Here is a 15,687-nt window from a genome sequence, read left to right on the forward strand (position 1 = left end):
CACAGACAACACTTGCCAGACTGAAAGAAAAATCTGGTCCTCCTCATTAGATTCCACTGCTGACTTGTTTAAGATTTTTTATGCTTATTGATAAATACCATGTCTATATGTGTTACTTCATCAGTTAAGACTTTCAAATATGAAACCTGATCAATGTCCTGCGTGGTATGTACCAGAGAGAAATTTACTTTAAAGCAGTGTACATCGTGTCCTTGTCTGAACTCTATATCATAGTTCAATACTGCTCAAAACAATCTATATCAGTAAATAGGAAACATACCTGGGTCCAATTCAATCTGCCAGAAACATCCCACATATAAGATGTCTTCGAACACCTCCACCCAGCTCTTAATTTGTAAAAGGATCGGTGCTGGTGCTTTTAAAGGTATGCAGGCCGAATACCACGGCTGCGTAGCCTTGATTCCACCTCACGCCTCTTTAATCAACTGCCAGACACTCTCTGTCGCTTTATCGCACTACTGCAGATTCCTGCTTTCTCCCTTTGTGATGTTTTTTCCATCTTTCTCTTCCTCCTTCTTTCCCTTTTGTGTGTTTTTTTCTCTCTTGTTCTCGGTAAATGTCTGATGAGGCAAAAATGTGCTGGCCCCCAGAAATTAGTGCGGCACGTTGTTCAGGACCTCAGGGGAGCCCTGTGCTGCTTTTACAGGGAGTGAGTTAGTGAAAGAGTGAGTACCCTTGGGTAGCCAGCACACTCTACTTCTGGGCTTTCAGCATAATCTCTCTGCGTGATGGAGGGATTCACGAGAAACCACAACGTGGTGGTGCACTACTTTTAGAGTTGCGGCCCTGATACTGGATTGGACGGGGGAATTTACAAAACAATTAAGCATGGGCAAAGCCAATAGGTCTGGATTTAAATTGACAGCACATACACTGCAAACACAGGCATGCAGGAATGCCTTTTCATGTGGTAGAACATAAAAGCCAGACCTATTGACTTGGTCGTGGTGGCTGTGGAGATATTGGTGGTGGTTACACCAGTAGTGTTGGGTGCATCGTTAGTGGTATTGGCGGTGCTGTGACAATGGGAGGATGGGCTGGTGGTGGTTTTCGTGTTAGGGTAATGGTAACGTTGATACTTATTGTTTTAGAATTCACATAATGCGTGTTTGTAAAGTAAACGTTCGCCCAAGTCTTGGGCCTTCTGGCGCTGAAATAACGGATGTTTATTATCATCTAACTCAATGTTACTCATTTTATTGATGTCGGAAGGACGAAAGGCTGAGTGGACCTGCTGGGATTTGAACCTGTGACCATGAGGTCAAACGCAGATCCCTGAACTGGATGCCTTAGTTCACTGATCCCCCACCCTGGTATTAGTGGTAACACAGCTGTCAGAGTTAGTGGTATTTGTGGTGGTGGCATCTGTCATGGCAGGTGGTGGTGTGATATTGGTGGTGGTGCTGATGGTTGTGGGGGTGTTGTGATATTACTGGCATGGTGTTATTGGTGGTGGTATTAGAGGTATTAACCACCACAAGGGCAGCCCAAACCACCTGAACCAGTGGCATTCAATACTTAATCCAAACAGATTGGATTAATTGGCAATTGATTTGCTGCGCTATATTATTTGAATTTCGCTCGGACGTATGACGGGTACATTTACCAAAGGATTCATCCTTCATTGGCCAGGAAAGCTTTACTAATTCAACCAGTTATGGAGGCCATTTAATGAACTGAATTTAAATTACAATTGATCTCGATTACTGAATAAATTACTTATTTGGGATGCTCAGTTAAACTTTATGTCCTGAAGATGACCATGTACTAATGCCAAAGGTCGAAACGCCGTCGACGCAATTGTGGCCGCAATTAATGGAGGACACATTGTTCTGTTTGTTGGTGTTCCTGCAATGTTCTGAAACTCCTGCTTTTATGTAATTTCTCCTTGTCTGCCACCTGTCTGGTTATGTATGTTTACTATATGTTATATGTACCAGCTTACAATACTGAGCCTTTTTGATATATTTTATAGAATACATTTTGTATGTTTTTCTATAAGGGCCCCCCTTTCTCTCTCTTTGTATCTCAATGTGTGCATTGTTATACATATAATTTTCGTTTCATTAATTGTTTTATATATTTGTGTTGTGATAATTTTATGAACACTCTGAACCTCTGTTTGGATTAAGTGTGGTATTGGAGGTGGCAGTATTATTATTAATCTTGGTGACGCTGGTAACATATTGGTAGTGATACTGGTGGTAGGATGTAAATATTGGTGATGGTGATATTGGTGATGGTGATATTGGTGATGGTGTATAGGTGATGTGTGGTAACAGTGATAGTGTAGTTCATCGAGGCGGTGGAGATATTGGTGGCGGCAATATTGGTGCATTTGTTTTGGTTTTAGTACTGGTTGTAGTATTGATGGTATCTGTGCTGGTGGAGGCAGTATTGACAGTGGTAGTGGTATTTCATGTTTGAGATAAAAAAAATGAATGTGACAAAAAGTCTGGTGGTTGAGGGTACTATTAAGATCTAAAATAGTCCCTTGTGCTTTGAAATGCAAGCATTCCATTGGTGGTGGAATGATATACCAAACAGCCAATAGCATGAAGTCAAAGAAAAACACTCCTCTCTGGAGAGCCAACAGCTGCTCTCTGTATATCTTAAATAATTGACAGTAAAAGGTCTGACACAAACTAAAGCCGTTTGTAGCCAGTTTCAAAATGTGTATTCTTTAAGGAAAATAGTGCACGCTTTAGGTTGAAAGGCAACACACTCCTTTGGCTTGTTCTAGGCAGCGACACTTAATTTTGCACCCCACATTAAATGTGTTTGTATTGGAAATTATAAAACATAAACTAGCGAAGGAGCAAAGCAGTGCGGGACACTGCAGTACAACAAGCGCAGCAGCCCCCGAACTCTAAACTATGTCTTAGTCAATGGCACTCATTTTATCAACCTCAGAAGGATGAAAGGCCCAGAAGGGATATACACCTGTTACTTGCATGTCGAGCACAGGTGTTAACAGCAGGTACAATATTTGAGTATAAGAATGAATCATAACCGCAACACATCATTAAAATAAGTGAACATCTTCTTACAGCTATACATAGAAATATAATGCAGTTTAGTTCCCTTACTTGCAACGCCCAGCAGTGCCAGGATCCCCAGGTTCAAGAACAATATACTATATTAAATATAAAATAAAGAAGGGGAGAGGAAAGAAAATGGGGTTGGGTAGCACCAGTTAACGAGAACTACATATGGCAATTTATAAAAATGCCTAAAAACAGTATTAAATGTGATATATTCATGAAAAATAAAAAAGTGCTAAAGTATACAAAGGATTAAGATGTCACAAATATGTTAAGATTTATACATTCACGGGAGCTCTTCATAGCTAATTAATGTAGGAAAGATATTTTGCTGTTCAATAGAAGGAAAGGTTCAAGGAGACCAAATTATTTCTCGTTTGCAAATACAAAGTTTGGAGACGAAACCTTCTAGCAGCAGGTACTTACCACGCCGAGCTATCTTAGAGGTATGGACAGTGCTGGAGCAGCAGCGACTGCACGAATCATAAAAACATCCACTCACGCCTTGTTTTTCTAGCTCTCTTTCATTCCTCACACACATTCCTGCGGGACTCTCCCAGTCAAGAGTTTACACCCTGGGAGGCGCTCACAAGCACTGCGGTGAGTGTGCAAAACGTGCACGAGGAGCGCCCTTTTCCGTTGCAATGACTGGAAGCATGACGTCATCCAGCGCCACTGGAGTGTAACTCCATGAGCCGGAGGAAGAACGCGCTCAAAGACGTTCCAAAACCACGGACATGTTTCGCCCTGCTTGGTGAACGTCAGAGTGAAAAGATGATTGCGCTCTCACAGTGATGGAGCTTCAAGGAGGCACTGGGGAAGGTTGAACGTTCCTGATATTGTGTGCTTGGGAATGGTGCCGCCATCCCTATCACAAACATAGCGCTGTGAGGCATAGTATTTGCCACCGAAGGTGTGGGGGGGGGGGGGGGGGGGAGGGGGGAATAAAGGAAATTCAGAAAAGGTAAGAAATCTGACCTTTGAAGAAAACGTTATTACAGAAAAGAGAAGTACTAGACGTACAAATGTCAGGGCTACAGAGACCAGTTGCCAGTTCTGACGAAGGAAGGGGACGGGTGGCCCCTACTTGCGCACAGATGCAAACGAGGCTCTGCAGGAGCCAATATGCAAAAACGGCAAGGGAATAAAAGGCGTTCCTTACTTTTTCACTCGATGCTTGCCCACTACTCACCCTGCTTGCTATGACTTTCCCTATTGCCCAGATCTCTCCTTTGCGTTTCTAGTCACCATAGGTTCGCAGTTCCTCGAAGTGCCCAGAGAGAGCTGGAAGACAGAATGTAGGCACTATACCGTATCCGAACACCACAGAAAAGAAAAATATATCAAACGAAAGCGGCATGCGGTAAAGGTAATAGTGCTCGGGTTAAAAGGCTGCATGCGGGTGAACGCTGCTGCAAAAACGTAGATTTGGTGGAGGAATTTGGTCCCACGAAACCAACTTTCTACAGATTGTGGCACCTGATTTGTTCGGGTTTTAATTCCTCGGACAGGCAATATTTATCAAGTTTTTGATTTTTTTTAAAAATGCTTAGAAATGTCAAATTCAGGCCTGCGCTCACCTCTCATTATCACCATGGGGCTTACACAAGAGGCCCTGCCCTGCCCAGGCAGGCGGCTAGCATCTTTGAAACCTGCTGCCAGCCTGCTGATGCCAAGCTGACTCTGGCCACCTCTTCTAAGCACCCAGGGAAGGAGTTCAGAGCAGCCGGTGTGAAGGCGCGCGCGTTGTGGCTAAATGACAATGAGCAGGCTTCCATCACACGGACTGAAAGGGTGAGCGACACACGTCAGAACCAGGGGCGCGTGCTTCTTTCAGTGCTAGACTGAGACTGCCTCCAAGCCGGAGCCCGGTCTTGACCTCGTTGAGGTCAGGGATGAAGGACTGTGGAATGTGAAACTGGTGGATTTAGGTTCCAATCCCGGCTATGGCACTTCACTCCACTTAAAACCGTGTGATTCTGGGCCCATAAGTAAACCGTCAGGAATCACAATTATCACATTTGACATTTTGGATTTTTTTTCATACATGAACAAATCAATTTAAATCACCTGCGAAAATGCTTTGCAGCGGCACTTGGAATATTTGTAAGTTTAAGACCAAAAAAAGACAAATTTCAAAGCATTACAACCACACACAAAAATCACTAATGATGAAAAGCTCCAGGCAAAACCACTACAATGGAAGGACTCAGACAATGCCGTGTCCTCGACAAACACCTTCAACAGCTGATTTCAAATGACTATGTTGCTTTTTTAGCGCAGCGCCAACTTACCCAAGATCTAGGCTCTCATCCAAGGCGCTATGCTCGGGATGGCTTTCTGCTCAACTGAAGCTCAAGAGACGAGGAGTGCCGAGCGGGCGACCATAGTAACCACAGCTCCCCAAACAGAGCCACCCTCCCCTCGCACGCTCCGTCGAGTTCTTGGAGCCCAAAGGTGCGGGCGACAATAAGTCACCGAGCAGGTATGCACCGCCACCGAACGGGTTGCCAGACTGCCAGGGGTGTGGCCGCGGGCGAGGCCGCTGTCAGGAAACACAAGATAGGCGGGAATGCCCACTCCACAAACAGGTTAAAAAATACCACAAGAGGGCTGGAGAAACTCGGAAAATAGCACGCGACGTTAAAGAAGGGCAGGGTACGAGGAGACGAACTAACAAGCATTGGCAAAGCCAAAATGCATGGACAGGACAAGGTGGTGTAATGGCTATTTATTTATTGAAAGCATATGCCACAAAATAAAAATAAAAAAAGTTACGAAGAAGATATGGCCACAATATGCTTACAATATGGAATTAAAAAAGGTTCACTGACGTGGCTGTTTTACCCGTGATGTTTTTAAATGACGCACCTTATAGTTGTGGCACGCAGCCTGCTATCGCTATGATTATACAATTATTTAAGGAAACAAGAAAAAACTAAGACCTAGCCAAGCACTCGAATTGCGGACGATTACAATGCCAGACTGACCCAAGCTGTATAACAGCAACTTTAAAAAGAAGGGGAAACATACATCACAATATAACTGAGCACCCGAAGTGCAGGCGACATACATTGTGGCTATTTTAAGTTAAGACAAAAATAAATACGTTTTAAAGAAAAGCCAATTTTAAAGCAGCTTTGTCTGAAGAGGAAGGAACTATGTGTATGCGGATGTGAACAATATGCAGAGGCTTTGTGCAGTCACTCAGAGTGAAGAGAGCCAATGTGTTGGATAACGAGGCAGCATCTGTGAGGCCTGCACAAATAACATGACTACATTTGTCCTTCACTGGGAACCAAACACCCGATTGCAGCGCCTGACTCTCAGAGGGTAACGTTGCAGAGCAGTCTGAGGCTTACTCAAGGGAGGTGGTGTGGGCTAGTAATCGCCATTTGCAGGTGCGCAAAAATAACACTCAATAATTGATTGTCCAGTCTGTACTTTGCTTTATAAAAGGAAGAGTACATTTATTAAACACCCACACTACTCAATACTATGCACCAATTTACAAATATACATAAGCTGTTGGAATTACTTTGTGACATTGCATAACATCTCCACCCCTACCGTGGGGGGTGGGGTCTATTACCACCACTCCCATGTATGCACATCATCTTGCCCCCAATGCGATTAGTTGAACATAACCTGGGGCGTGGGCCCTGCGCACTGGCACCATCCCAGTGGCGACCCACCCCATTACCTCAACAAGCATTAAACATGGGTAAACCTGCCTTGGTGACACATGACCCTGACTGAGCATCTCCTACTGACCATAAAGTATGCACCTCTATATCTTAAGGGCTGGCAGTCTGGGGTCTTCACTTAAGTGCAGCAGCAAGAATACATGTTTAAGCACATTTTGGAATGACAGTACTCAGCACATTTGTGGATCAATAGAATGCATTGCAATTCCAGCCCCTATGAAATCACAGGATTACACCTATACAGCCAGACACTCTAGCAGGAATGTCTGGCAACATAACCCTACTTTGCATGTACTTCACATTAAACACCTAAAGTTCAGTCCCTCTAAAAGAAATAACCGAAAGTAAATGCATTTCAGTGCAATTACACCTCTACACCTCCAGGGGATGCCCTTCTCCAGACATCCCCAACTCAGCCCTTCACTCCATGAGGCACTTCTTATTGCACCCCCCGCTGTGGAACAAAAGTTCCAGCCTAGGAGGTAATGCAATCTTAGCTGAGCCCTTGAGGGGTTGTTTCTTTTAAGTTCCCAGGACACCTAGGGTGGGACTCCTCTTCGTGCTGGGGTGGGGTTGCGCTTCTCCAGCAGCTCCCCCAGCATATTAGCACATGTAGGGTGGTGACCCCGCTCTTTCCGGACCACCACAAGCCGTGAAAATGCAGTTTTTCCCTTGCATTCCGGTCCTGGCCTGCAAGGCATTGTGGGACTTCATGCATTTCTGAACAGCGGCTCCCCCGCTGCTCCTGGGAGAGCCGCGATGTGGGCCTCCGGCCGCCCTGGCTGCCCGTGGGAGGGTCCGGTCCCACCCGGACCCTCAGTTAAGTTCTATGGCACGGGGAGCCCACCCCCGGCCGCTCATTCAATTTTTCTGGGGCCCGGTCCCACCTGGGCCCCTTATGCCTCCATTACTTCTGCTTGGCCTGCGGGGTGCTCGGTTCCACCCGGACACCCTGGCGCATTGCGGGGCTGAGGCCAGCCTGGGGAGCCCACCCTCGGCTGCCCCTGCCTGCTCCCTCCCGGCCCGCACCCCTGTGTGCGGCCACGGGAGCCGGCTGGATACTTCTGGTCTCCAGCGGGCAGACGCGTCCGCCTCCACTTTGGGGCCCGGGGATGGGGTCCCGGGCCCCTCCTCATCTTCACAGGGGGGCGCGACTGCGCTCCCCCGACTTCTGTCTTCGCGGGGGGCGTGACGGTGCTTCCCGCCTCCACCGCAGCATATGGGGCCTGGAGTTGGGATCCTGGGCCCCTGAATCTCTTCGAGGGGGGTGCGATGGCGCTCCCCTCCAGCCACAGTCTGCGGGGGCCAGGGTGGGCTCCTGGCACCCCTCCGGGGTCATTTTCATGGGGAGTGCGATAGTGCTCCCGGCTTCCTCTTCTTGTTGGGGGCAGCCCCCGGGACATGACCCACCCCGGGGGCATCTCTGAGACTCACGGTGGAGCCCCACGCGCTTCGTTGTTGGTCTTCTTAGGGGTCAAAGGTCGCCTACCTTCCGGAGGCCATATCTCAGCCCCTGGGGGTCCTATCTGCCCCATTTTTGCGTCCTCTTGCTCCTGGTGGTGCCCCCAGCCACTGGCAGCACTCTCTTTCGCCCCCGGGTCTCCAAGAGGGTAGATTCAGCAGGGAGCTGTCTTCACTGGCTCCCTGCACCAGCCTTTCGCCTGCTCTTCTCCTGGGCCTCTCTTCTGCCTGCGCAGAGGCCCGTGCTTCTGCGCACTAGTCCTGGACTCTTCTTCTGGTGCTTTTCAGGACCCTGGGGGCATTCTGGGGGTTCTTCCTTCCAACTGCCCATTGCGCCCGCCTCCAGCACCTACTGCTTCAGCAGACCACACCCCAGAGAGAGCTTCTCTTCCTGTCCAAGCACTTTTTAAAAGTTGAGTAGGGGGCTGGCAGGAAGTCTCTGTTGGTCCTATCAAACAGCGACACATCACTTCCCTGCCCCTGCTCCCTCCTTCATGTCCAGCCTCTGGGTTTGTTCAAAATGGCGGTGTCCAGTGTCTCTGGCCACATGGCCTCTGAAACCCAACTCCTTCCCCCCTCACTGCCTTCCCTCCTTGGTGCAGCCTGGTGCCTGGCACCCAGTGACAGCTGCTAATGGATGAGCCTGTAGCCCCTCCCATCTTCTCTTCGTGGAGAGGAGGCCTTAGCTTGTGGAAGAAAGGTTATCAATCCATCCAGCTGAGGGCAGCCCTCAGCCTGGGTCTGGTCATGGCTGGCTCAGAGAAATATGACATTTCTGTATGACCCAAAAGCAGTACAAATATGACTTTGGACTCTGCAGAATACTTATTTTCACATCCGCTACAGTGGATTTTAGTGCGTGTCTGGAATCTGTAGGCCTTATGGAAGTTACCCTAGCCCATGGGTTCCACCTCCCCATAAGGAAATAATGAAGTGAAAAACACAGTAAAACACACTGACTTTCCCAGGCATGTTTCTTTCCAGTGTATAAAGCATATTTCATGTCACCACCCAATTCTGCATAAGTCCTGCCACACCATTCACTTTGTAGCTGCTCCTGGACTGCGCACGCTAGGAATCTCCCCTGCGCAGCCCGTACACGTGTGCACATGCATGTACACATGTGTCTGCATGTAACCATCCCAGTGTCCCTTACTCCATCTGCTGCGCAGTGGCCTGGTCAAACCAGGCGGACACCAGTAAAATCCCCATGCAGTCTCTTACATCCTGAGTTCACTGTGGGTGAGTCCCAACTTATGAGGCTCCCCCACAGTAAAAGTTCAACAATTAGGTGCTCAAAAAGCGAAAAATCCGGGCGGCCCATTGTGTCAGAACCACCTTCTAACACAATGGTTGAAGTGGGCTGCGTCACTGCGCCATGCTGTGGTTGGCAGAATCAAAACGTGAATGACAGTTTAACTGACCAACAGATGGCGGACCTCATACCTCACTATGCATATATGTTAAGTGTACATGTTTCTGAATGAAACACAGTAGTCTGGAGATATAACTGAAGCTATTCCAAAGGGTAGACCTAAAAATAACAAGCATTGGCAAAGCCAATAGATCTGGCCTGGGCCAGTGTAGGATTTCTTTCTTTGCAGCATATGCAGTAACGTACTTGCCTAAAACAAAGTTCTGCATGCGCACACTAATCTAAAAGGTACATTTTGGGTTTACATTACATACAGCTAATTGGTATCATTCAAATCATTCCGCACTACAGTGAAATTGAAAACATATATACAATGCAGAAAATTAAGTGTTTGAAATTACTGAAAAAATATAATAGAATATTTAGAATTGATGCAGCCTATGCATGTATTCATTGTAAAATGTACATTTTCTGTATAACATCTGCAATACACAGTCATTGTTGAGCTTGCAACACTGGTGCAGGATCAACACAATATTCAACAGTAGCACAACATGTCTGACCCTACAGATGGAACCGGTACACAAAAACAAGGTGATAGTGGTTAAATGGAGCCTTTTCCCTGATTAGGGAAGCAGTTGTAATGATTGAGTATGAGCTGGGCTTCTGGAATTATGAGGCATAGGAGGGCCAAATTATGCGGCTTGGTCACTAAATTATGCAGCAGCATTTGGCAAATTAAGCAGCATACTGGAGCACATTCATTCTGCGGCTGTATTATTTCACGTTTATTTTGACAACAAACACTTTTTTGTTAAAATCTGCAAAGTATGCAGCAGATGGTGCTTATGTGGTGAGTATGTTAAAACCACAGTAACGTGGAAAAAACCACAGACAGTGGTCCTGGGTAGAATTTCTTGGTAGTTAAAATAAGAAGAACCACACAGCCTGCTAACTCACTATTTGTTGCAGCCCACAGCTACAAGGGGCCCATTATGGCTTATAAAAAATCTTTTGCATGCGGTGTTATATCACTGTGCGAGAATGTGGCTAATAATGACATTTACTGTTAAGAAATAAATAAGCACATCACGCGTAGACAAAGGTCCTTTCTAATGTCTCTTTTACAGTGTAAAAATACAGCGAAAGAGGTATCTGGTAGATATTATAATGACTCGGTGTGTTACAATAGACTGAAAAGCAAATGCATTTCAAAATGACCATGGTTATATGTTCAAGTTAGCTTGGGGGAACATTTTAATAAACATATGAGGTTGGGAAGAAAAGATGACCCCAAATGTGACATGGGTGAGAACTGAAGCATGTATGCTGCCCCCGAGCTACATGCCATGAGAGTGGGGATATTTTAAAAAGTAAGTCTTCGAAGTATGTGTTTTCACATTATGTTGTATGTATGTAGGTAGATAGATGGTGTTTCTAACGCGCAAACCTAGTCAAAAGGCAGCGGAGCGCTGTACATGGTCAAAGACAGCTCATGCTGCTACATAAGGCCGGTCTTTGCTTAACCAAAAACGTTTGCATGCAGTGTTAAACCACTGTCAGAGGATGTCTGTCTGTCTGTCCAGTTTCCACTTAAGATCTTGACAAACACAGTTACAAACATGTTATAAAAAATAAATAAGCAGGGTGGGATTGTAGTGGGACCCTTATACACTGTAAGCATTCATGGCTGCCCCGTAGCTGAGCTTTACCATTGCATTCACAGGGCACAAACACAACTAAATGGAATAGACTCATTTTGGAGCCTGGCTGAGATTTACATGCCTTTCTGTGTCGCTGAAAGCTGTAGCTCCATTTACATTAATATGTTAAAATGATCGTGGCTCATTTTAAGCCACGGAATAGTTCTTCAGAATAGACAGTGGGCTGAATAAAAAGTAAATACACTGGGGGAACAGAACCCCCTGGGGAGATAGAACTGATAAACCTATACTCTCTCCATGATTTGTAATGCAAGATAAAATACTGGTGTAAAAGGGTGTTTTTTTTAATAGAGTTTTATATAGCATGAGCGCTTTACACGAGCACCAGTTGTGTTACATGAGGACACATTCATTAGGTCTCGGCCTGGCGTAAGCAGCGCATGTGCTGCTCTTGTCATACGTGGCTTCTTGGAATCGATACAATTCCAGAAGCCTCGTCTCTGCTCCGCCTTCAGCTTTCATTCGTGCGCGTCGTTTGGCGTCACAAATTATGCCATAGGCAGTGCAATGATTGCACAGAAGGCAGGTCAATCCTTCCTTGTTGCCACCTTGTCTCCTTTTAGGCACGCCCACCGGGATTGGATCTTTTACCCGCGACGTTACACTATTGCTTTTAATTACTGGGCAAGCACTGTTTGTTTCCCCTTTCGTCTGTCTATCTCAGAGACACGTTGCTTAGATGTTGCCATCTACCAGAATACCAATCTCTCACCCCGTTTCCCCCTTCTTGCAATTTCGCCTCTTTCCCTTTCAGTTCCTGTCACGCTGTAATATCGTCTATCCCCCTTTCCTCCACAGCAGTCCCACAAACGGTTATTTTATTAACGTGTGGTATGCAATTTTTTTTTGTTTAACGTTCCATGCTCTCTGAGGCATTTCCTGTTGCTGACCAGACCGAGTGTTGGTTGCTGTGTCAATGATATGGCTACAAATGTACATGGCGCTAGTGCACATAAAGGTACCGTTGTGGGGCTTGTTTGTGTTTACTCCCGAGCCACGTCATTTGACGTAAACCCCAGCCAAGGCACAGTTGTGCTTAGTGAAAGAATAGGCCCTCCCCATCTCCTCCCCGATCCATTAAGCAGCCCTGCCCCTCCCTTTGTTGGCCTCGCTGTGCTTTCACTTCCACTCATTTCTTTTAGAGCTGCTGCCGTGGGGCAGTGACACAGATGTCCCTCGGAGACAGAGGAGTGGTTTCATCTTCAGAGCCTGTCTCTCTACTACTCTCTCTCTACTACTCTCGCTCTACTATTCTCTCTCTAATACTCACTCTCTACTACTCACTCTCCACTACTCTCTACTACTCACTCTCCACTACTCTCTACTACTCACTCTCTACTACTCACTCTCCACTACTCACTCTCCACTACTCACTCTCCACTACTCACTCTCCACTACTCTCCTCCGCTACTCACCCTCTACTACTCTCTACTACTCACACTCTACTACTCTCTACTACTCACTCTCTACTACTCACTCTCTACTACTCACTCTCTACTACACACTCTCTACTACACACTCTCTACTACTCACACTCTACTACTCTACTACTCACTCTCTACTACTCACTCTCTACTACTCACTCTCCACTACTCACTCTCCACTACTCTCTACTACTCACTCTCCACTACTCACTCTCTACTACTCACTCTCTACTACTCACTCTCTACTACTCACTCTCTACCTCTCTCTACCTCTCTCTCTGCTAGTCTCTACCTCTCTACCTCTCTCTCTACCACTCTAACTCTACCCCTCTACCTCTCTCTAACTCTACCTCTCTCTAACTCTACCTCTCTCTACCTCTCTCTATGCGCACACATATGCACATATATATATGTATATATATGCATGTATATGCATATGCATTTATATATCTGTATGTGTATGTATATACATACATATATAAACATATATATACACATCTGCATATCTATATAAATACAAATATAAATGCATGCATACATATACATATATTCATACATATGCATGTTATGTACATGAAAGTTTGAAAAACACTAATAAAAGCAAAGCTAAAAAGCCACCTAATTACAAACAGATTTGCTTTAACTTAAACGAGGGTGAGACCTATTGCATTTTCAATGCTTGTTTTTGTTAGGCATGGGGAGATTAAGTGATTTGCCCAGAATCACAGGATGTTCAGCGTCGTTGCCGAGACTCGAACCCAGATCCCCAGATTCGAGGTCGACCGTCCTAGCCCTTAGGCCAACTCCTCTCCCTATTTTTGTTCTTTTTGACTATTGAAACATTCTTTAAGCTGCTCTAACAGTGACATAGACAGGAAGTCTGTTATAGTAAAATCTAGAGTGCCTATGCAAGCTGTTGCATACTGTCGGGAGAAGCAGTGGTGGCCCTGACATTTATACCAGGTGTAGCACTGAGGCTCGGATTGCACGGTGCACCACGGTGCACACATTCAAACCCTTTTCCAAGAGGTTGGCACCTGTGTTCCTGCCTGCAGAATAGTTACTTATGCAGTGACTGGGCTGCTCCAAACAGCAATGATCAACTAAGTAATGGCAACTTCTCAAAACATGGATGACCAAAGAATCAACACAAACAGCAGGCCTCTTTATAACAACAGCTGGATGTTGGCATGGAATAGCACCTGTGTACGAATAGTGATGAAACTCACATATTCGCTTACTCTCCACCTATACATTCCTCTCGGTGAGCTAAACGCCAGCTCCAGCGATCTCTCCGTAAGCTACATGTCACTCACCTTTAACAGTACATTCTGTGAGCAATGACATATTTTACTAGTCTGCGCTGCCGAATCTGCTCTGTGGTGAATGGGAGACGGTGGTTGCTGCCTCCTGTATGAGACGGAAGCTTGTTTTGCTGCTGTCATGTACCCTTACTGTGACGATGCAAAGCTAGCACTGTTTCTGCATAGGTGCCAAGTTTTCCCAGGTTCATGCGTGATGTACTGCTCCAGTCCAGACTTTTCACTTAGAACTCTGGGACTTGTACTCCTGTTTTAAAATGAAATAGCCAAGACTACAAGTGCCAGAATTAAAGGAAAAAAAAAGCCTGGACAGGTGCAGCACATCATGAGAAACTTGGCAGGGCTGTTTCTGCCTGGTTTGTATGTGTCCTTTGATGGGGAAAGTCTGTGCTGTGGCAGCCCTAGCTGTACCTATCCGCTAAGGGAAGGAAGCTTGTACTGTTTATGTCCAAGGTGTACCAGTTCTAGAAAAGAGGGTGCTTTGTTTCCACTTCTGTTCCCCCATCTCATGAAATATCAAAGGATATTTTGAATGCACTTGAAAAACATGCCCTATGGACAAGGTTTTACTACACAACATTTTCTGGGAGATTTTGAGCCATACAGTCCTAAGCAAAGCACCTGACCCCATAGGGGAAATATTCAACTGCCGAAAACATGGAGAGAAAAAGAAGCAGAGTGCGTTGCTCGACCAAAAAGCCTTTGTAGAGGGTTGTTGTCTATGGGAGTCAAGGGGCCCGTTGATACTGCTGGTGTGTGTCCCACAATTAAAGCTTAAATATATCCTCTTATTTTTAGTTAGATTTTATAAGCAGCCCTCACATACTGACTGGTTTGCAAAGCAAACTGGGGTGGTGTAGTGAGCAAAAGAACAATAGATTTAACCCAGATCTCTTGACTGGGGGTGTACGTTTGATTTATTCAGCAATCCGTCCATCATTTGTTGCGGCAGCAGTTTGCAAAACTAAGCACACAGCTATATTGAATTTACATATGTCCTTCTAATATGGTATTCATGCGGCCTGCAGCAGCTTCCCTGACTACGGAAATCAGGGCCTTTCCTGTATCATTTTTCTTCTATTTTCTATTTTCTATTTTCCATTTTCGCAAAGGCCTGGCAACTTCCTGGACTCTGTCTGCTACGACGCTCTTGCGTCAGCTCGTAGTATGTACCACCCGTGCCGTCGCTGTTATATTGAATGCAAGCAGCAGTGACAAGATACATATTGACTGAAAGTGGGCTGTACTCAGGGCTTTAAGTGGGATGAAAAAACTGGGGGGGTCGCTCAACGGGGTGTGGTCAATGTAATTAAGGGTGTGGCTTAAAACACATAAGCTAAAAATCTGTGCTTAGCATAGTGTGCCGCCCAACTTGTTTTTTGCTGTTTCTGTCATTACATCCAGATATAGGATACAACAAGTAACATTATACCTAGAACAAGTCAGGACTATTGGCTTTGATAATGATTGTTAGTTGCACAAGATAAATAAGCAGCAACTATGGCTTGTATATAATATTGAAAAAGCTTCCACTTAAAGCCCTGGTGACACCAGGACAATGTTGCTGCTCCTGAGTTTCAAAAAGAGAAGGGAAATCCAGAGAGAAAAG

General features: G+C 45.7%; 1 protein-coding gene across 3 annotated transcripts in view; it reads right to left on the reverse strand.

Moving 5' to 3' along the window:
• Positions 1-15,687, reverse strand: part of PAQR8 (progestin and adipoQ receptor family member 8) — a 188,165-nt gene that overhangs the window by 53,153 nt on the left and 119,325 nt on the right. Inside the window, exon 1 of one of the 3 annotated variants that reach the window (XM_085610446.1) lies at positions 5,360-5,523. The exons of the other annotated variants lie outside the window; for them this stretch is intronic. The gene's annotated coding sequence lies outside the window, so the exon portion shown is untranslated. Of the gene's footprint in view, positions 1-5,359; positions 5,524-15,687 lie in introns of those variants that run through there. 3 annotated transcript variants of the gene reach the window in all.

This window comes from Triturus cristatus, chromosome 6 (genome assembly GCF_964204655.1).
Source record: "Triturus cristatus chromosome 6, aTriCri1.1, whole genome shotgun sequence".
Taxonomy (NCBI): Eukaryota; Metazoa; Chordata; class Amphibia; order Caudata; family Salamandridae; genus Triturus; species Triturus cristatus.